This window comes from Canis aureus, chromosome 30 (assembly GCF_053574225.1).
Source record: "Canis aureus isolate CA01 chromosome 30, VMU_Caureus_v.1.0, whole genome shotgun sequence".
Classification (NCBI taxonomy): domain Eukaryota; kingdom Metazoa; phylum Chordata; class Mammalia; order Carnivora; family Canidae; genus Canis; species Canis aureus.
In genome coordinates this window covers 18,405,697-18,428,431 of record NC_135640.1, presented here as the reverse complement: position 1 = coordinate 18,428,431, position 22,735 = coordinate 18,405,697, and the positions used below count along the sequence as shown (strand labels likewise).

Genomic DNA, 22,735 nt, shown 5'->3' with positions numbered 1-22,735 from the left:
AAAGAACATGCAACCAAGAATACTTTATCCAGCAAGGCTCTCATTCAAAATGGAAGGAGAGATAAAGAGCTTCCAAGACAGGCAGCAACTAAAAGAATATGTGACCTCCAAACCAGCTCTGCAAGAAATTTTAAGGGGGACTCTTAAAATTCCCCTTTAAGAAGAAGTTCAGTGGAACAGTCCACAAAAACAAGGACTGAATAGATAACATGATGACACTAAATTCATATCTCTCAATAGTAACTCTGAATGTGAACGGGCTTAATGACCCCATCAAAAGGCGCAGGGTTTCAGACTGGATAAAAAAGCAGGACCCATCTATTTGCTGTCTACAAGAGACTCATTTTAGACAGAAGGACACCTACAGCCTGAAAATAAAAGGTTGGAGAACCATTTACCATTCGAATGGTCCTCAAAAGAAAGCAGGGGTAGCCATCCTTATATCAGATAAACTAAAATTTACCCCAAAGACTGTAGTGAGAGATGAAGAGGGACACTATATCATACTTAAAGGATCTATTCAACAAGAGGACTTAACAATCCTCAATATATATGCTCCGAATGTGGGAGCTGCCAAATATATAAATCAATTATTAACCAAAGTGAAGAAATACTTAGATAATAATACACTTATACTTGGTGACTTCAATCTAGCTCTTTCTATACTCGATAGGTCTTCTAAGCACAACATCTCCAAAGAAACGAGAGCTTTAAATGATACACTGGACCAGATGGATTTCACAGATATCTACAGAACTTTACATCCAAACTCAACTGAATACACATTCTTCTCAAGCGCACATGGAACTTTCTCCAGAATAGACCACATATTGGGTCACAAATCGGGTCTGAACCGATACCAAAAGATTGGGATTGTCCCCTGCATATTCTCGGACCATAATGCCTTGAAATTAGAACTAAATCACAACAAGAAGTTTGGAAGGACCTCAAACACATGGAGGTTAAGGACCATCCTGCTAAAAGATAAAAGGGTCAACCAGGAAATTAAGGAAGAATTAAAAAGATTCATGGAAACTAATGAGAATGAAGATACAACCGTTCAAAATCTTTGGGATGCAGCAAAAGCAGTCCTAAGGGGGAAATACATCGCAATACAAGCATCCATTCAAAAACTGGAAAGAACTCAAATACAAAAGCTGACCTTACACATAAAGGAGCTAGAGAAAAAACAGCAAATAGATCCTACACCCAAGAGAAGAAGGGAGTTAATAAAGATTCGAGCAGAACTCAACGAAATCGAGACCAGAAGAACTGTGGAACAGATCAACAGAACCAGGAGTTGGTTCTTTGAAAGAATTAATAAGATAGATAAACCATTAGCCAGCCTTATTAAAAAGAAGAGAGAGAAGACTCAAATTAATAAAATCATGAATGAGAAAGGAGAGATCACTACCAACACCAAGGAAATACAAACGATTTTAAAAACATATTATGAACAGCTATACGCCAATAAATTAGGCAATCTAGAAGAAATGGACGCATTCCTGGAAAGCCACAAACTACCAAAACTGGAACAGGAAGAAATAGAAAACCTGAACAGGCCAATAACCAGGGAGGAAATTGAAGCAGTCATCAAAAACCTCCCAAGACACAAGAGTCCAGGGCCAGATGGCTTCCCAGGGAAATTCTATCAAACGTTTAAAGAAGAAATCATACCTATTCTCCTAAAGCTGTTTGGAAAGATAGAAAGAGATGGAGTACTTCCAAATTCGTTCTATGAAGCCAGCATCACCTTAATTCCAAAGCCAGACAAAGACCCCGCCAAAAAGGAGAATTACAGACCAATATCCCTGATGAACATGGATGCAAAAATTCTCAACAAGATACTGGCCAATAGGATCCAACAGTACATTAAGAAAATTATTCACCATGACCAAGTAGGATTTATCCCTGGGACACAAGGCTGGTTCAACACCGGTAAAACAATCAATGTGATTCATCATATCAGCAAGAGAAAAACCAAGAACCATATGATCCTCTCATTGGATGCAGAGAAAGCATTTGACAAAATACAGCATCCATTCCTGATCAAAACTCTTCAGACTGTAGGGATAGAGGGAACATTCCTCGACATCTTAAAAGCCATCTATGAAAAGCCCACAGCAAATATCATTCTCAATGGGGAAGCACTGGGAGCCTTTCCCCTAAGATCAGGAACAAGACAGGGATGTCCACTCTCACCACTGCTATTCAACATAGTACTGGAAGTCCTAGCCTCAGCAATCAGACAACAAAAAGACATTAAAGGCATTCAAATTGGCAAAGAAGAAGTCAAACTCTCCCTCTTCGCCGATGACATGATACTCTACATAGAAAACCCAAAAGTCTCCACCCCAAGATTGCTAGAACTCATACAGCAATTCGGTAGCGTGGCAGGATACAAAATCAATGCCCAGAAGTCAGTGGCATTTCTATACACTAACAATGAGACTGAAGAAAGAGAAATTAAGGAGTCAATCCCATTTACAATTGCACCCAAAAGCATAAGATACCTAGGAATAAACCTCACCAAAGATGTAAAGGATCTATACCCTCAAAACTATAGAACACTTCTGAAAGAAATTGAGGAAGACACAAAGAGATGGAAAAATATTGCATGCTCATGGATTGGCAGAATTAATATTGTGAAAATGTCAATGTTACCCAGGGCAATATACACGTTTAATGCAATCCCTATCAAAATACCATGGACTTTCTTCAGAGAGTTAGAACAAATTATTTTAAGATTTGTGTGGAATCAGAAAAGACCCCGAATAGCCAGGGGAATTTTAAAAAAGAAAACCATATCTGGGGGCATCACAATGCCAGATTTCAGGTTGTACTACAAAGCTGTGGTCATCAAGACAGTGTGGTACTGGCACAAAAACAGACACATAGATCAGTGGAACAGAATAGAGAATCCAGAAGTGGACCCTGAACTTTATGGGCAACTAATATTCGATAAAGGAGGAAAGACTATCCATTGGAAGAAAGACAGTCTCTTCAATAAATGGTGCTGGGAAAATTGGACATCCACATGCAGAAGAATGAAACTAGACCACTCTCTTTCACCATACACAAAGATAAACTCAAAATGGATGAAAGATCTAAATGTGAGACAAGATTCCATCAAAATCCTAGAGAAGAACACAGGCAACACCCTTTTTGAACTCGGCCATAGTAACTTCTTGCAAGATACATCCACGAAGGCAAAAGAAACAAAAGCAAAAATGAACTATTGGGACTTCATCAAGATAAGAAGCTTTTGCACAGCAAAGGATACAGTCAACAAAACTCAAAGACAACCTACAGAATGGGAGAAGATATTTGCAAATGACATATCAGATAAAGGGCTAGTTTCCAAGATCTATAAAGAACTTATTAAACTCAACACCAAAGAAACAAACAATCCAATCATGAAATGGGCAAAAGACATGAAGAGAAATCTCACAGAGGAAGACATAGACATGGCCAACATGCATATGAGAAAATGCTCTGCATCACTTGCCATAGGGAAATACAAATCAAAACCACAATGAGATACCACCTCACACCAGTGAGAATGGGGAAAATTAACAAGGCAGGAAACAACAAATGTTGGAGAGGATGCGGAGAAAAGGGAACCCTCTTACACTGTTGGTGGGGATGTGAACTGGTGCAGCCACTCTGGAAAACTGTGTGGAGGTTCCTCAAACAGTTAAAAATATACCTGCCCTACGACCCAGCAATTGCACTGTTGGGGATTTACCCCAAAGATACAAATGCAATGAAACGCCGGGACACCTGCACCCCGATGTTTCTAGCAGCAATGGCCACGATAGCCAAACTGTGGAAGGAGCCTCGGTGTCCAACGAAAGATGAATGGATAAAGAAGATGTGGTTTATGTATACAATGGAATATTACTCAGCTATTAGAAATGACAAATACCCACCATTTGCTTCAACGTGGATGGAACTGGAGGGTATTATGCTGAGTGAAGTAAGTCAGTCGGAGAAGGACAAACATTATATGTTCTCATTCATTTGGGGAATATAAATAATAGTGGAAGGGAGAAGAAATGTGTGGGAAATGCCAGAAAGGTAGACAGAACGTAAAGACTGCTAACTCTGGGAAAGGAACTAGGGGTGGTAGAAGGGGAGGAGGGCGGGGGGTGGGAGTGAATGGGTGACGGGCACTGGGTGTTATTCTGTATGTTAGTAAATTGAACACCAATAAAAAAAAAAAAGGACTCAAAAAAAAAAAAAAAGAACTGGTTTCAAAGATAATTATAGTATTATAATTTTCATAAATGAGTAAGGATGGCAAGTTTCTTCAGACTGGATCTTCTGGCACTGATTTTAGTGGGCATTGATAAGGCCCATAGTCTGGTTATTAGTAATGTTTCAAAAATTAATCTTACTTGTATTTAATGGTGTGCCAATAGGTTAGAATATTAATTGACTTAATTAATTGACTATTTTTAGAAAAGATTCAGTTTTATGAAATATTGATCTTACAGAGAGTTCCCATACATATTTTTACCACCCCCAATTCCACACAGTTTCCCTTATGGTTAATATCTTACATTAGCATAGTCAATTTGTTACAATTAATGAACCAACATTGGTACATTATTATTAACAAAGTCCATAATTTATTCAGACTTCTGTAGGTTTAACCTAATGCCTCTTTTCTGTTCTGGGATCATGTCTCCTTAGTCCCCTCTAGGTTTTGATAATTTCTAAGACTTTTCTTGTTTTTCATAACCTTTACAGTTTTGGGGAGTGTGATGACCATCTACTGGAATTGGATGTTTTTCTTATTAGATGGGAGTTATGTGTTTTGGGGAAGAAGGTCACAGGGGTAAAGAGTGTCATTTTTATCATCTCATATCAAGGGCACATACAATCTGCATGATCTATGACCATTGACGTTGACCTTGGTCAACAGGCAAAAGTAATGTTATTTAGGTTTCTTCACTGTTACTTTCTCCCACCTATTTTCATACTACACTCTTTGGAATGAAGTCATCATGTGCAGCTCACACTTAAGGATGAGGAGTTATTTTCCTCAACTGTCAGGATGGTATATCTAATTAATTTCTGTGGAATTCTTCTGCATGGGAGATTTGTCTCTTCTTTCTCATTTGTTAATTTATTTAATAATTTATTTATATCAGTATGGACTCATGGATACTTATTTTAACCTTTGAGTTATGATCCAGGACTACTTTATTTTGTTGCTCCAGCTGTTCCAGCTTTGACCTTTGGGAGGTCTTTTCGTGGACTCCTGTGTCACTTTGACCTTCTTCAGCATTTTAAATAAAATTTTTAAAAATTTGAGCACTCTGTTTCATCTCTTCATTCCTTTCATGTACCTCACCCTGAGCCCTGGCAACCATTGATTTTTTTTTTTTATAATCTCTTACTCTAGTTTTGTCTTTTCCAGAATGTGCTGTAATTGGAGTCATGAACTATGTAGCATTATTCAGGATAACTTCTTTCACTTGTAATATTTAAAGTTCCTCCATGTCTTTTTGTGGCTTGATAGGCCATTTTTAAAAATCCTTGAATAATATTCCATTGCTTGGATGGACTACAGTTTGTTTATTAATTTGTTGAAGAGATCTTGGTTGCTTCCAATTTGGGGTAATTATAAATAAAGCAACTATAAACATTTGAGTGCAGATGCTTTTATGTACATGTTTTCTTCTCAATTAGGTAAATACCTAAGAGCACGATTGCTGAAATATATGATAATACTATGTTTTGCTTTGTAAGATAGTACCAAACTGTCTTCCAAAGTGGCTGTACCTTCTTATCTTTCTACTAGCAATGAATAGGAGTTCCTGTTGCTGAGCTTGGTTGTCAGCATTTGTTGTTGTCAGCTTTTTTTTATTTCAGTCATTCTAATAATGATATCTCGTTGTTTTAATTTGAAGCTCCCTAATGAAAAATGATGTTGAGCATTTTTCATATACTTATTTGCCATCTGTATTTTCTTTGATGAAGTGTATGTTCAGATTGCTTTACCATTTTTATTGAGTTATTTTCTTATTATTGAGCTTTAAGAATTATTTGCATATGTTAAATACAAATCTTTTGCCAAATATATGTTTTGCAATATTTTCTCATTGTATGTGTCTTTTCATTCTCTTAAGGTTATCTCTCACAGAGCAGATGTTTTCAATTTTAACAAGACCAACTTACTAACTTTTTTCTATGATCATCATGTTTTCGGTGTTGCATCTAAAAACTCATCCTTAAACCAAAGTCACCTAGATTGTCTCCTGTACTATCTTCTAGAAATTTTATAGTTTTTCATTTTACATTTGGTTGTGATCTATTTCAGTTAGTTTGTTGAAAGGTATAAGTCTTAAATCTAAATTTATTTTGCATTTGGGTATTCAGTTATTCCAGTATCATTTGTTGAAAGACTATCTTGTTTCCATTTAATTGCCTTTTCTGCTTTGTTAAAGATCAGTAGCCTTTATTTGTGTGGGCTTATTTCTGGGTCCTATATTTTGCTTCATTGATCTATGTGTATGTTCTTTTTTTCTTATGTGTATGTTCTTCTGCCAAAACCATGCTCTTTTGGTTACTGTAGCTTTATATTGTCTTGTAGTCAGTCTCAGATTTTTAACTTCTTTTTCATCTTTAATACAGTGTTGACTATTCTGAGTCTTTCATCTTCCCAAGTAATCTTTGGGGATGACTTTGTTGATAGCCACAAAATAACTTTCTGGAATTTTGATTCGGATTACCTTGAAACTATAGATCAAGTTGGGGAGAATTAGCATCTTAACGATATTGTGTCTTCCTATCCATAAACATGGAATATCTCTCCACTTATTTAGGTATTCCTAAATTTCTTTTATTAGATTTTTGTAGTTTTTCTATATAAATGCTATACATTTTAAAAATTTATATCTTAATCATATTATTTTCTTGTTCTTTTTTTTTTATATGGGACACTTCACAAATTTGCATGTCATCTTTGCACAGGAGCCATCCTGATCTCTGTATCATTCCAATTTTAGTATATATGCTGCTAAAGTGAACAGTATTGCATTGTTTTTGGTCTTAATGTAAATAGTATTGTGTTTTAAGTTCCAATTCCAATTTTTCATCATTGGCATATAGGAAAGCAATTGACTTTTGTATATTAATCTTGTATTTTGCACTTCTGCTATGATCACTTATTTATTCCAGGAGTTTTTTTGATGATTCTTTGGGATTTCCTACATAGACAATCATGCCATCTCTAAACAAGGACAATTTTATTTTTTACATCAAATACTGTATACACTTTATTTTCATTTTTTTGGTATTAATGAGTTAGCTCTTGTAGTATAATGTTGAATAGGAGTTTTGAGAGGGAATATATTTGCCTTGTTTTCAGTGTTACTAAGCATCCAGTTTCTAACCATTGAGTATGATGTTAGCTGTCGGTTCTTTACAGATGTTCTTTATCAAGTTGAGGAAGTTCCCCTTAATTCCTAATTTGCTTAGAGTTTTTATCACAAATTAGTGTTTGATGTTAGGATGTGTCAATTTTTTTTAAACATCATTTGTTATGATAATGTAAATTTTCTTTTGTAGCCTATTTATATGATTGATAACCCTAACTGATTAACATTTGTTGAACCAGTCTTATATACCTGGAATAAATCCCATTTGGTCATGGTATATAATTCTTTTTATATAATGTTAGATTTGGTAATATTGTGTTGATTATTTTTGTACCTATGTTCATGAGAGATATTGGTCTGAAGTTTTCCTTTCTTGTAATTAATATCTTCATTTGGTTTCAGTATTTTTAATGGAGATATTCCTGGTTTTTGAGTAAGGATTTTTAGCAGTGCAGTAACACTTATTTTATTCCTTCTAATTAAATTAAGTTTGATTTACTTCAATTTGATTCAATTAATTCATTAAATAATCTATAAGTCACTCTGCTATATAATGAACTAGATGATAGATAAAACAGGTTCCAGACTTCTTGAGGCTGACAGTCAATGAATATGTTCCCTAAAGAGAACAAATTCTAGATCGTATTAGTTGGTGATGGAAAAAGGAAATTCTTTAAAAACTGTTTAACAAAGCTTTGGTAGACAAATTGAATTAAGTATCTAATTAATCCTGAGGAGCATGGATTTTACCAGTTTTTGTTTGCATTGTATCCTCAGGGCCAAAAGACAGCTCTGGAATAGAATAAATACTAAAGAAATTTTTATTGAATAAAAAAATAAATTGTTGGTATATTTCTGAATGATAATCTGCAATGGTAGTCTAAATCTAGGCATCCTCAACTGTCCTAGAAATGTTTTTAAGTGCTTAATATAAGTGCTGTCCTTGACAATTTTAAAATAATTTTCATAATAATATTTTATTTTCTTATCATATCTTAACATCATTGCAATTGCGAATTATAAAAATGTTTAAAATTATGTTTTGATATATTTTTGATTGATCACTGATGGGGATTTAAAGAAAATAATTTTATTTAAAAATTAGCTCCTCTCCAAATTACATAAATGAATTATTATTTTAATGATATTTTCACTTCACATGCAGAGTGCCTATTGTCCTCCTTCCCCTTCTCAGTGAAGTTACTTGTAGTGTTCAGTACAATCGTAATTTTCATTACCCTGGGTCCAAAAGAATGTCCCTTCATTGACCAATGCACATTTTTTTCTTCTTTGTTTTATACCTCTACTTTTCTTTTAGTACTTGTGCTGTATGCTGAGGCATACTGACCACATATGCTTACTGAGGACTGAAATGTGACTAGTACCACAAGATGAAATTATATTTTCAATATATTGGATTAAATCAAACATATTAATAAATTGATTTTACTTGTTTTTTTAAATGTATCTACTTCAAGATTTAAAATTACATATATTTTTCATATTATAATTTTGTTGGGCAATGTTGGAGACTGTTAAGGTTATGTGGGGTTGCTATTTATTTGTCCACGGGGAATAAACTAATTGTGATTTTTAAATTGCTTATCATGCATCTACTTGTTTTTTAGATGCCCAGAGAAAAAGACAAGCAACTTGCCACCTAAACATTGATGTTTCTAATAGGCTTTTCCAGTGGTGGGGAGTTGGTAGCACATTGGTGGAGTCTGATATTCATGAAAGAAGACTCCAATGGGTCAAATGACATGTCTAAATAATCTAGGTAACCTAATTAGGCTGTATTATCTCCTTTGACAAGAATATTAATACAGTACTAGCATTTATTCTGAAGTCTTTACCTGGTTTGGATTCCTAGACCATGTTCAAATTAGTGTAGTTTCTTTGCTACTTATTCAACAGAGGAGGCAGCATCTGTTTTACTCTGAACATTCTTATTATCTGTACTACTAGTCTTTGAATCACACTAAATTATTTTTCTAGCCTTGAGGTCTGTGCCTTTCACATTCTGCAGACCATCACACAATTTCCCCCATTTTTTTTTTCTTAGCAAATTTGTCTTGGGTAATTTATGCTTCATTTGTATTTCCATGAATAAAATAATCTGACTCATTCATCATTTTGATTGCTATCCTTTGGAACACTTCCTTATATTTAAACTATTCTGGATTAGAGAAACCTCAGTACTTTCCTGAAAATAAGAGCGATCTCCATTTCATGAACAAGTTATGTTCCAAAAGGGTAGGGATCATGTCACAGCTGGAGTTTCAGTCCTAAGGCTAGCTCACCAATCATGTTGTATACCAAAAGTATTATGTCAATAATGCTGTGAAATTTAACAACGCATACTTAAATGTCTCTATGAAAAGTCTTACATTTTCAGTTTGGGTTGGCAATATTGCATCATCTTTTACTGTGATGGAATTATGGAAGTCTCCCTGACACTCCTATCTTTTAGCAAGAAGAAAGGAAAATCTTTCTAAATTAATTTTTCTAAGTATCACTAAGGGCCAGTTTAGTGATTTAAGTAGCTGAAGTGTTGGAGAGAAAACTCACTTTTTGGCACTGGATTCTGACTTTAATTTCTTCTTTTCGTTCTTTCTTTCTGTCTTTCTTTATTCATCTGCTTTCTTTCACAGCACCATCTATGGCTTAGAAGTAAAGTTTCTGTTCATGATGGCCTAACATAGAAGAAAAATAGTGGTTTTTTTTCTTTAATCTCCTTTTCTAAAACAAACAAAATTCTTTCTCATTATTTCTTTGTCATTTGTAGGAATAAGGCAATAACTGTCCTTTTTTAAAGCAACATTACCCTTCTTTCACTTAGTGATTTTATTTTTTTAAGTTTTTTTTTTCACTTAATGATTTTAGAGGTACATATGGATCGTAGAAAGTAATCTCTGTACAAAAAGGGCTTAAAGGACATCAATCCACATTTTGGTGGAAAACCAGTCATAGGCCATGCTGCAGAGTCACCAAAGGCACTAACTCTGGGGATGCCTGGGTGGCTGAGTGGTTGAGCATCTGCCTTTGGCTCCGGTTGTGATCCTGGGGTCATGGGCTTGAGTCCTGCATCAGGCTCACTGCAGGGAGCCTCCTTCTCCCTCTGCTTATGTCTCTGCCTCTCTCTAAGTGTCTCTCATGAATAAAATAAATAAAAAGCCTTAAAAAAAAAAAAGGTACTAACTCTGGGATGGGAGGAGCTTTTATGGAATCTGGCATAAGAACTGATAAGGACAGTGCAATGGGAATGACCAGATCTAGGAGGGGAGCAGAGTGGAGGTATGGTAACTTACTGAGATTTAGCACTTCATTCTTTAGATTTTTTTTTTCTATTCTGACCTTAACTAAGAGAAAGGCTGAGAAGTACAGAAGATGGATCAATAGGACAAAATATTAAGTTTAAGCCAAGGAGAAAAGGGAAGGTAGAAGAATTTTCAAGATATTTTCCTATTTTGGATGTGTATCTGCATCATCTCAGGCTTGTTTTCCTTGAAGAGCTTTGAATATCCTTTATATCTCATCAGCAGTTTCCTTCCTCCTTTAAAAGGTATCTTAAGACATGGTTTGTGCTCAGTTAACTCTGTTTTTGTGGAATTCAACTTTAAATTCATAGAAATTATATTCATTGAGTGCTTATGTATAGTAGGTGCCATTTCAGAACCTATGAGTAGGTCAGTGTGCTTACACTGGGGCCCTTGAAGTTCATGAATTTATAAACCACATTAAAAAGCATGATCCCTGGAACATTCACTTCAGGCGAAACAAAGTGACCTGAGGTCATTTGTGATGCATGTGAATAAGCAAAATTAAACAAATTTATTTTGCTGCAGAATTCTACTGATTTCTTAACATGATACACGTAACTCTCCAAAAGGGAAGTGCAGTGTTCATCCCTCAAAGATATTTTTAGCCAGAGAATTCTTTTTAAACACTACTTCCAAGAACTAGGACAGTTTGGAATACAATATGTGAAATGCGGAAATATATTTCATTTTAGTATCATTTTCCCACATGTTTTAAGGCTAGGCCTTTTCTAAAACATAAATCTAAGAGCTCAAAGAAAAAAGTCTTTATTTTTTTGGTATTTGTCATGCTGCAATTTTATCAGCATTACTTATTTGAAATCAACTGGAGAATTTATTTGGAAAAAAAGGGTTCTATAACAAAAAAAATATGATAACCACTAATCTAGCCAAGTGCCTCATTTTTGTAAGTTAGAAAACGAGGCCAGACATTCCTTGAAGTGATTAATTATAGATCTTATAAAAGCTAAGGCTCAGAACCCTAGTCCAGTATTCTTTTGTATTCCCCAAACTACAGTATGTCCAGGAAAGCTCAGATATAGTAAAAATGGGCTGTAATACATAACCCACTCAGTGACAACAAAATTTAGTTCTTCCCAGCCTATTCCTCAAGAGTATTTGCTTATTTATTTCATGCACATAATTTTTTCTCATTGAAATAAGGTGCTTCACTGATATTTTATTCTTATACAATCTGTACTTCATTGGACTAATACATATTCAATAATATTTTAATTAAATTCTGTAATATTTTTCTCTCTCAAAGTAATTACACCAATGTCTGTTAAGTAACCTTTTTGCTGCATATGCCTATTGTTCTTTATTTCTTATGGCTCCATTTTCTCACTCTTGGCTTAAAATTCTCAACTGCCAGTCATTGTGATTAAGGAACATGATTATGGGCTTTGGAGTGAATCACAACTGTTCTTGAATTCCAGCTCCATTTACAAGGTATGTGACCTTGGGCAGATGACAAAACTTCTAGGAGTCTAAATTTTCTCAATAGAAATAAGGTGTGATGTCAGCTTCATGGGTTACCACAAAGTTCACAGATTTTTCTGTTCAGACCTTGGACAAAGTCTTAAACCCCAGGTCCATTCTTTTTGATTTTCCTTCCATCTCTCCCTTTCCTTTCTCCCTCCATCCTTTCCTTCCCACTTCCATCCCCGCATTATAGCAAACGAAACCTAAAGTGTCCATTGGTGGTATCGTTGGTTGCTTTTGGGGATGTCTTTCCCCAACCTGAGTTGAATTGGACACAAATTCTCCAACCATTAGGCTATTTTATAATCTAAAGGACAAGGCTTTTTTTACTCTAAAGCAAATCACTTCATAAAAGTAGATGAGAAAACACAAATAGGTCACAGGAACATTGGAAAGCTATAATTATAGTTTTATAGTTTTTTGTTATTTTGTTAATAGTTTTCGTACCTGTTCTAGAGATACCAACTCATTTCCTTTCTTACCATTTTGAAGTCTATATTAGACTTCTGTTTTCAGCTTTCCTTTCTAAAGGTAGAATTTTTCAGATTGTACTCCTTTAATTTTACTCAGGGAATGAAACAGACATTCTAACCCATCATATTAGACGTATCCTGATCAGTCATCAGTCACCTCTTATTTCTAATGGGGTCTAGGCATTCTTGAGAATCTCTGCACAGTGTACCTTCCACCTCAACAGACCACTCCAAAGGATCATTACCCTTCATCCTCATGGGATTGAACAAGACAGCATGTTGTCTATATGGCATTTTGCCAGGGTCATAGTATGTCGTCAGGAAATGTTAGTTTTCCCTTTCCCTCATTCCAAAGTGGGAGGAGAACAGAAACTGTCACCAATTCCATGTAAAGAAAATTATTAGTGACTAATTCTGTGAACTAATTTATATTATAGTTTAATTTAGCTTTCATACCACTTTTCCACGTGCATCTGACTGCTCTAAGGTGGGCTTTTACTACCTCTACTTTTTGGGAAGCTTTACTGCTAGCACCTTCCCTTACCTGCATTTTTTATTCATTTTTTTCTTGATATATTTTTTTTTCTGTTTGAACTTATCACTTGACTATGCCTTTTTCTCTCTTTTCTATATAGTCTTCAAGATGCCACTTTGCCTAAAATATCAATCTTGTGGTTTGTATACAGCTCTTGTACATTGGTAAGAGTTCTCCATGATTTTCTATCCTCATCTCAATACATTTATTCTTGGGTTTTATGAGCCAGGAACAGCTGAATCACATCAACCCATATGAACATCAGGGTTGCTTTATCAACTTTCCTTCATATATTCTCCCACAATTGGCCCACGATGCTATATGCCATGCAGGTAGAATGATAGAGCCCTAACGAGAGTAATTATAGCCACATCTTTCAAAACTAAACAGCTGTGTTATATTCAAACTCCATTACATATAAATGAGAAAGCTTGCATTTGGACACTTGTCTGTGTTTTGCTTCCAGGGAGTATCTAGATACCCAACTCTTTGCTCATTTATGAAGACATTCTGCCTTTAAAAACATTTAGATAGGAAAATTTTGCTGCAGCTATTACAAAAGTTGAAATTGAAGCCAAAACATTCAAGCCAACATTCATGCAAGTATATCCTTTGCTGTACAGTTAGAATTTGGAATAATTACGTCACTTATGAAAGATAGTGTATTCCAAATGGTACTGTATAAATTTCCATTTGCTATTGTATAGAATCAGTTAAATGATAGTTAAAATTGAGCAAGTTAGCTAAATTAAGAATAGGGGGACTATAACATTGTTAAAGCATTTTGTCATTTTAAATCCTAAATTTTCATGTTTCCCTAGCAGCAGAGGTCATTGGCATTATAATATTTTCTTTTGTCCCCTTGGGTTGTTGCTGCCATCAAAATTACATCATTTTAAAGAGCTCTAAGCAGCTGAGAAGCTCAACAAATGACCTGTAGCTTCTTCTACTGTTATTACATGTTGAAGTGGAAATCAGTTCCTTGCGTCAAATTTTCTAGTATGAAAAGAAAAAATTTATCTTTTGTCAAAGTAACTAAGAAAATCACTAAAGAGCCTATATAACTTTAGTCTTATTAGACACTCATTGGGATATCTTTAGTGAGATTCAGAGAGAAAGTAAGAGAAAATGTTAAGAACTGGTTTATATAGATTCTGGTCCCTCAGAGGGAGGTTAGCACTTTATATTAGGAAGTCTAGTTATCACTTTATGTATTCTTAGAAACTTAAAAATGTAGGACAGAACTACTGAAAGAGCCATGACATTCTATAATTTGGATAGTAAAAGAAAATATATCTGAAGGATCTGGGATTCTTTCATGTTCAAATAGTGCCTTAGAACTAGTGGTGAAGAGAAACCATAAAGATTCAGTGGAATTTCTCTCTTATTAAGCATGCTGCATTTCTTTATATTCCTTCACATGTTGTTCTTCAGTGCTTCTGTTATCAGAATTCTGTTCCATAGATGAAGGCACTTTCCTACCCTCTCATTGAGCTCAGCAAGATTTTTTTTGCAACTTGTGATTTTTTTAGTTGTTTTGATTTTATTTACATTTAATTTGCTAACATATAACACCCAGTGCTCATTCCATCAAGTGCCCTCCTTAGTGCCCATCCCCCAGTTACCCCACCCCCCACCCTTCTCCCCTTCTGCAACCCTTTGTTTCCCAGAGTTAGGAGCCTCTCATGGTTTGTCTTCCTCTCTAATTTTTCCCCACTCAGTTTCCCTACTTTCTCTTATAGTCCCTTTCAGTACTTTTTTATATTCCATATGAGTGAAACCATATAATAATTGTCTTTCTCTGATTGACTTATTTCACTCAGCACCATACCCTCCATTTGTCAAAGCAAATGGTAGGTATTCATCACTTCTGTTGACTAATATTCCATTGTGGGTATATATAGATATAGATATAGACATAGACATAGACATAGATATAGATATATAGATCTACATCTGTATCTTTGGGGTAAATACCCAGTAGTGCAATTGCTGGGTCATAGGGTAGCTCTATTTTTATCCTCTTGAGGAATTTCCACACTACACCAGCTTGCATTCCCACCAACAGTGCAAGAGGGTTCCTCTTTCTCCACATCCTTGCCAATATTTGTTGTTTCAAAAATATGGAAGGCTTCATGAATTTGCATGTCATCCTTTGCACAGGGGCCATGCTAATCTCTGTATTGTTCCAATTTTAGTATATGTGCTGCCGAAGTAAGCACAACTTGCAATTTTTTTTGTATAAGAAAGCTTGTTATTAAGTCTACTTATGAGACATAAACAAACATGATTTTACATTTATACAAAACTCGTAATTGAAAATGTGAAAGTGTGACACTAAGGGTAAACCTCCCATGAACCTATTTTTAGACTGTTCATGAATCTTAAAATGAAGAGGTACCCCTGCCATGATGAGTACCGAATGTTGTAAAGAATTGTTAAATCATATATTGTACACCTGAAACTAATATACCACTGTATGTTAACTGTATTGGCATTAAATTAAAAATATGCAATAAAATTAAAGAAAAAGATATATCCTCTTTCCCTTCCCCAGTGCTTAATCGTGGGAACTTTCTAGTCACAAAGACTAGCAAAATGAATTTGTTCATGATCCCTTCTTGGTGGTACTGTATAAACTAAACCTGTAAGTCTTTTGAAGTTTACCCCCCCCCGCTTTTTTAGGTTGTTGGTTTGGAGTTCTGACTTTGTTGGTTGTGAAAATTCCCAAACTGCATGTGAATACTTGACAGATAATGACTATATATACTACAAGAACAGACATAAAATATGATTCCATCTAAATCTGTCAACTTAGACCATAATTAGTATAATTCTATATTGTTTTAGTTGCATTACATCATTTAGTTTTAAAGCAAACAAATATTTCATCAGAAGAAAAATGTGTAAATGTTGAGTCAGCAGAGCCTAGAGCAATTTCCTGTGCCTTAATGTCAAGGAAATCTTGCAGAGACAAGTGTTTTAGAAATTTCTGAAATAAAGCTAAAATAACAAGGGCAAATGTCACATTGCTTTATTCAATTGAAATAAAAGGGAAGAGCTCTTGTTGTAAAGATTGTAGCAAAAAAGAGACATCATGGGAGGTATATATTTCAATGAATGTCTGTAGCATGCTAAACATATTTGGAGCATGCAACATGTAGCATCAAAGAAGAGGTTAGAAACTATAAGAATTTGACTTTTTGGATTACTTTGCAGTGCTTTTCATTTTCAAAAAAGGAACAGACAATGTGTTTCCAGGGAATTCCCGTCTCTTTTGGATGGTATTTGGTGTGGATCCTGAAGTATGTCATGACTATCCCTTGATAAAGAAGTATGTCTTTTTAAAGCAAAGGGCAACCTTCTGCAGCTAGATAATCATATATTTTTCTTTGAAGACTGGGTGCAAGGATGGCCACTTTATCCTCTGGGAATGGCTGTGTACTTTTGGATTCTCCCACACTCTGGGAATTGTCCTTAGGCAACTTTGGATGGATCCATGCTGGGCTTTTGAGGGTAGAGTTTTAAAGCTCAGAAGAGAAGGTTGAAAAACAATCTTTTTCATCTCCAAATGAAAATGCAAGGAGTTTTTTTTTAAACAGAATGTAATTAGCCTAAGTGGAATTGGGCCAAGAAAGAAGCATTAACAGGCTAAATGTGCCCCCAGTTCTTGGAGGATTTCAAAGATGGGCTCATTCTTAACTGTCATGAAGAAAAGGTGTAGTAGCATTTATAAAAGTCTAAAATAGGTAAATGGGAGACATGAAAAGAAACAGTTCAATTTTCTCACAAAGATGACAACTGAAGCTAGCCAACCCCTCCCCAGTCTAAAAATCCATGTGACTAATTTTTCTAAGCAGTCACTGGAATGTTCCTGCTGGGAACAGGACAGATAATATATGTAGCTGGCACTGTCAACCGAGAGAAACTATTGTTCCAATTGGGGGAATGGAGGCCAACTCCCTTCAAGACTTAAAGAAAAGCTAATGTAAGACACATCTAAAGTAACTGAAATGAGAAAGGGGGAAAAAAATCTCAAATTAACTATGCAGTGTGCCAACTGACCAAATGTAAAACAAAACAAAACAAAACAAAATAATCTCTTTCCCTCAAACTAAAAAAGAAGAAAAAAGAACATTTGTCTTTGTGCTTGCTCTGTGTTCATTTTGGCTTGCTTCAGATAATTTTCCAAGTTTAAGTTTGAAACTTGATGACTCCCAGGAGCAGAAATGTTCTTTCCTAGGTGTCATTTTTATCTATCTCTGTCAAGCCCTTTAATAAGAAAGAAATCAAGGAGAACCGTCATTTAAGAGAAGGGAAAAAAAGGATACAGTAGATGGTTGACTCCAGAATAAAAGGTAGTAGAAATATAGTAAATTTACCTAAAGAAGGAGGATTTCTTTGGGTGATAGAAAGGTCTGAGAACAGTGCCTTTTAAAATACGACATCTGGAACTCACTAGAATTAACTACTTTATGGGGAAAAAAACCTCTCCAGATTAAAAAAAAAATTCCTCCTACCCAGATTTTTTTTTTTTTTAACTGCCTGCTTTTTCATTTTAGGTAAAAAGACAGTCAGAGTTTTGGAGATAAAGATGTGTTTACGTGCTTTTGTAACTCAAAGGCAATTTTGATTTTAATATCAAACTCTTTCAGACTTTGGCTTGTCATGAGAGCAAATGCCCCAGAGTGTTTGTTTTAGTCTTTAATTGAACCGCTTATATGTGAAACTTGAAAGAGATCTTTACTGTCTCCTGCAAGGACATTTCATACATACAATGTGGGCTGGTAAGCTGGAAGTTGGAACAACAGGATTTGAATCCCCAGCTGAGCAAGACTGGATAAATAATATAACTGGAAAATGGCGATAATAACAGTTGACTTCTTATATCATAGATTTATAGAAAAGATTAAATGAAATAATGAATGTGAAAGCACACTAAAATCTGTCAAAAGTTGTATGAAGTAAGGTACTATTTTCCTTAGTGTGTGTTCTTTTCTCAATACACTTGCTTTATATTAGTTTCTTTTCAAATCTTTATTTCTATTTCATCTCTTTGGGTTGTACTTATTTTACTATAAGTTTTTTTAAAGAATTAAGTAGATAATTACTTACATGGTTAAGTTTTTTTCTCATTTATTTCTCTCAATTTCTAGTGTTCATTTCAGAGATTTTGACTCAAGTTAGGAGACTAGCTCTCTGAAATCACCCTTTGCCCCAGTTTACCTCAATGCTCAAGAGTTCTGCATAGAAATGAAGGCAAAGGAGCACAATATAATTTTAAAGACATTACAAACACTTAATCTTCCCTCTAAAAATATGAACATTTATGGGGCTCTGGTGGCTCAGTTGGTTAAGATCTGACTCTTGATCAGTCCAGGTCTTGATCTCAGGGTCATGAGTTCAAGCCCTGCTTTGGGCTCCACCAGGCATGGAGCTGACTTAAAACAAAAACAAACCTGAACAATTATGCTACATATGAGGAAAATGCAAGGGAGGGAGATACTGGAGGAAAGTACATGTGTGAAAAGTGGTGGCAACCCCAGTAGAAAATAGGCAATGACGTGGGACTGTGGGATCAGAATCAAAAGGTATTTTAGAATTCTCTGGTAATACCCACAACATGATAAAAGGAATCTTTTAAATAACATCTCTGATGAGGAATATTAGTACTGATTTTTACTTTTCAATTGAACCAAAGCTGTTGTCTCTTGTACAGTGTTTCTTAAACTTTACTGCATGCAAGTTGCCTGGAGACTTTTTCAAAATGTGTATTCTGATCAAAAGCTCTGGGGTGGCGGCTGGGTTAGTGAAAGAACTCAGCATTTCTGACAAGCTCAGTCAGTGCCAAAGCTGCTGCTCCTCAGACAACAATTTGAGTAGCTAGGCTGAATGTCACTGTAATTATTTTTCCCATACAAGTAACACTCCAAAAATAATATCTATGGAGAAATTGTGGCTATGGAAATACTATCCCAGAAAAATTTTCATTTTTGTATGACTTTATTGAGCTGAGACTGATGTACAACGAACTGGCATTTTTAAGTGTAAAATTTGATGAGTTTTGACATATATATGACCTAGAAACCATTAAAACAGCCACAATCATGAACATTTCTATCACTCAAAAGTTCTTCGTGCCCCTTTGTCATCTTTCCTTGATTTCCCCTCTCCATAGCCTGTGTGCCCACTAATCTACTTTCTGTCATTTTAGATTATTTTCCATTTTCTAGAATTTATTTAAAAATACAATATGATATGTACTTTTTATTATCTAGCTGCTTTCATTTCCTTCACTCAGCATAAATATTATGAGATTCACCATTTTTGAAAATTGGGTTTTTGTCTCATAATTGAGTTGCATGTATTGAGCAGCACGTACTTTTTATTGCTGAGTAGTATTTCATTGAATGTATGTACTGCCCTGTGTTTATCCGTCCAGCTGCTGATAGACATTTGTGTCATTTCTAGTTTGGGGCTGTAACATTAAACTGTCATGGATATTCACAGACATGTCTTTGAATGGACATATTTTATTTCTTTAGGAGAAGAATGACTGAGTTGTATAGCATGTGTATGTTTAGCTTTTTATGAAATTATCAAATGATCAGTGGTGATGGTATCATCTTACACTTCCACTAGCAATGCTTGAGGATTCTATTTGCTCCTTCCCCACTTGTTTAGTTGGTATGAACAGTCTTTAATTTTAGCCATTCCAATTGTTATGTAACAGTATCTCATCATGGTTTTAGTTTGCATTTCTCTAATCATTAATGATGTTGAGCAGGTTTTCATATTTACTTGCCATTCATATATCTTCATTTGTGAAGTTCCTATTCAAATGTTTTATCATTTTTGAAAATTGGAAGTTTGTCTTGATATGCTGTACAAGTTCTTTACACATTCTAAATCAGGGATTGGTAAACATTTTCTTTAAAGGGCCAGAAAGTGAATATTTTAGGCTTTATGGGCCATGTGATTTCTGTTGCAACAATTTCAACTCTGGCCTTGTATCATGAAAACAGCACTTGAGACCTAAATGGATGAATATGGCTGTGTATCAATAAAACTTTATTGACTAAAACAAATGGCACATCAGACTTAGCCAATGGACTTGTTTTGCTTATTTTTGTTCTAGATGAAAGTTCTTTTTCAGATATATGCTTTGCAAATAAATGTATTTTCTCTGGTTGTGACTTGTCCTTCCATTTCCATAAGAGTGTCTTACAAAGAACATAGGTTTTACATTTTGATAAAATTTAGCATTTTATTGATTTTTTAAATAGTCCATGACTTTTGTGTTTTATTGAGGAATCTTTGCCTAACCGAAGACTTATTCTTAGTTTTTTCCCCAAGCTAAGGGCTCTTGCTTTTTTTTTTTCTTACTCCACATGGATATCCAATTGTTCCAGCACTGTTTTTAAAAGATTATCTGATCTCTGTGGAATTGCCTTGCCATTTTTGTTGATTCAAATGACTATATGTGCATGAGTCTTGTTGAGGACTTCCTTTATAGTTCCAAGGATCTATATATCTAGCTTTCTACTAAATACATACTAACTTGATTATTGGGGACTGAAAATAAGCTTCAAATCAGGTATTATAAGTCTTTCTACTTTGTTCTTTTTCAGACTTTAGCTATGTGAGGACTTTTGTTTTTCCATATAAATTTCCATGGTATAGCATGCTGGGATTTTCACTGGGATTCATTGAATCTATAGCAAGAGTTTGGGAACTATAGCCCATATGTCAAATCCAGCTTTCAGGCTGTTTTTGTGCTGCCCCTCAGCTAAGAATTTTTTTAAACAGGTCAGTCGGAGAAGAATTTGCACTTTTCATTTAATCTTCTGATATCTGAGCATGCTCTATCTCTCTACTTTTGCAAGTCTTCTTTAATTCTGTAAATATTCTGTAGATTTTAGTGCACAAATTGTTTACATCTTCATCAAACTTATTTCTAAGAATTTAATATTTTTGATGCTCTTTTAAGTGGTATTTTTTTTCCATTTCTTTTTCTGGGATTTTTTTTGTTATATATTTTAACTTTTAAATATTGATTATGATTTTGCTTTACTTACATATTAATTATAGTACTTTTTTAAAAGTTCTTTAAGATTTTCTATCTAAACCCACTTGACTTTTGTAAATAGTGTTACTTCTTTTTCTATCATAGTTTTTACCTTTTTCCTTCCTATCCTGAAGTCTTATATTTAGTGTCTATAGCATAATGTTGCACTGAAGCAGTAAGAGTGAACAACCTTGTTTTGTTTCCAATCTTAAGGGAAAAATATTCAGTCTTTCATTAAGTATGATGTTAGTTGTTGATTTTTCTTAGATGCCTTTTATTTAGTTGTAGAAGTTCCTTTCTTATTAGTTTCTTAGGGCTCTTGTAACATATTATTACAAACTTGGTGGCTTATGCAACACAAATTTATTTTCCAACAGTTATGAAGGCCAGAAGTCTGAAATTAGTTACTCTGGACCAAAACCAAGGTATCATAGTGTCCAGAGGCTCTAGGGGAGAATCCATTTTCTTGCCTTTTCCAGCTTCTAGAGAGTTCCGTTCTTTGCATTCTTTGGCTCATGGCTGTTTCCTCTATTTCTAAAACCTGTGTCTTAGAATCTTGAGATTCTGAGGTCATCATAAAACCTTTTTTCTTCTGTACTAGAATCTCCACATTGCTACCTTCTTATTTTGGCATTCATGGTTGTTTTAGGACTCATGCAGGTAATCCAAGATAATCTGGTTTCGAGATCATTGACCTAATCATACCTTCAAAGTCTTCTTGCCATATATAATAATACTGACAGGTTGCAGTGATTAGGAAATAGTTATTCAGTCTACCACAACTTTTATTCCTAGTTTACTAAGTTTTACAATCATAAGTGGATATTGAATTTTGCCAAATTATTTTTTTGCATCTATTGGGAATACCATATGATGTTTCTATTTAATTCTGTATTATGGTGAGTTATATTGTTTGATTTTTCAAATGTTAAATAAAGCTTTCATTTCTGAGATAGGTCCCCCATCTAACCATGACATATGATTCTTTTTATATATAGTTAAATTCCATTTTATAAAGTGAGATTAAGAATTTTTCATCTGTGTTCATGAGGATCATTAATATGTAGTTTTGTTTTGATTTTTTTTTGGAATCTTGTTAGAGTAACACTGGCCTCAGAATGAGCTGAAAAAATCAATTGGTATTTTTTTTTCTTAAATGTTTGGTAGAATTCACCAGTGAAGTCTTACTTTGCCTGGAGTTTACTTGTTGGGAAAATTGTTAAGTACAAATTTAGTTTTTAAATAGATATGGGGCACCTGAGGGGCTCAGTTGGTTAAGCAACCTCCTCTTGATTTTAGTTTGGGTCCTGATTTCAAGGTTGTGAGATCTCAGGGTCATGAGCCCCACCTCAGGCTCTACCACTGGGCTTAAAGCCTGCTTGGGATTCTCTCTCTCCCTCTGCCCCCTCAATTGTGCATGCATGTGAATACTTTCTCTGTAAAATGAAATAAAATAAAATGAA

The 22,735-nt window shown here is 34.8% G+C and overlaps 1 protein-coding gene, 1 long non-coding RNA gene and 2 other non-coding genes across 15 annotated transcripts in view; 1 reads left to right on the top strand and 3 right to left on the bottom strand.

Annotated features, from left to right (window-relative positions):
* The window catches only part of LOC144301763 (uncharacterized), a 305,839-nt gene that overhangs the window by 147,886 nt on the left and 135,218 nt on the right, over positions 1-22,735 (top strand). The gene's annotated exons all lie outside the window — the stretch shown is intronic.
* The window catches only part of LOC144301762 (uncharacterized), a 161,350-nt gene that overhangs the window by 68,923 nt on the left and 69,692 nt on the right, over positions 1-22,735 (bottom strand). For 5 of the 12 annotated variants that reach the window (XR_013368561.1, XR_013368556.1, XR_013368555.1 and 2 more), the window contains one exon: positions 9,963-10,087. The exons of 6 other annotated variants lie outside the window; for them this stretch is intronic. The gene's annotated coding sequence lies outside the window, so the exon portion shown is untranslated. The remainder of the gene's footprint in view (positions 1-9,962; positions 10,088-22,735) is intronic. One more of the 12 variants, XR_013368560.1, reaches the window with a different exon arrangement.
* Positions 6,940-7,043, bottom strand: LOC144302126 (U6 spliceosomal RNA). Its single transcript, XR_013369000.1, has one exon. It is a non-coding gene; the product is annotated as a U6 spliceosomal RNA (small nuclear RNA).
* LOC144302111 (U6 spliceosomal RNA) lies at positions 15,322-15,426 on the bottom strand. The gene has a single exon (XR_013368987.1). It is a non-coding gene; the product is annotated as a U6 spliceosomal RNA (small nuclear RNA).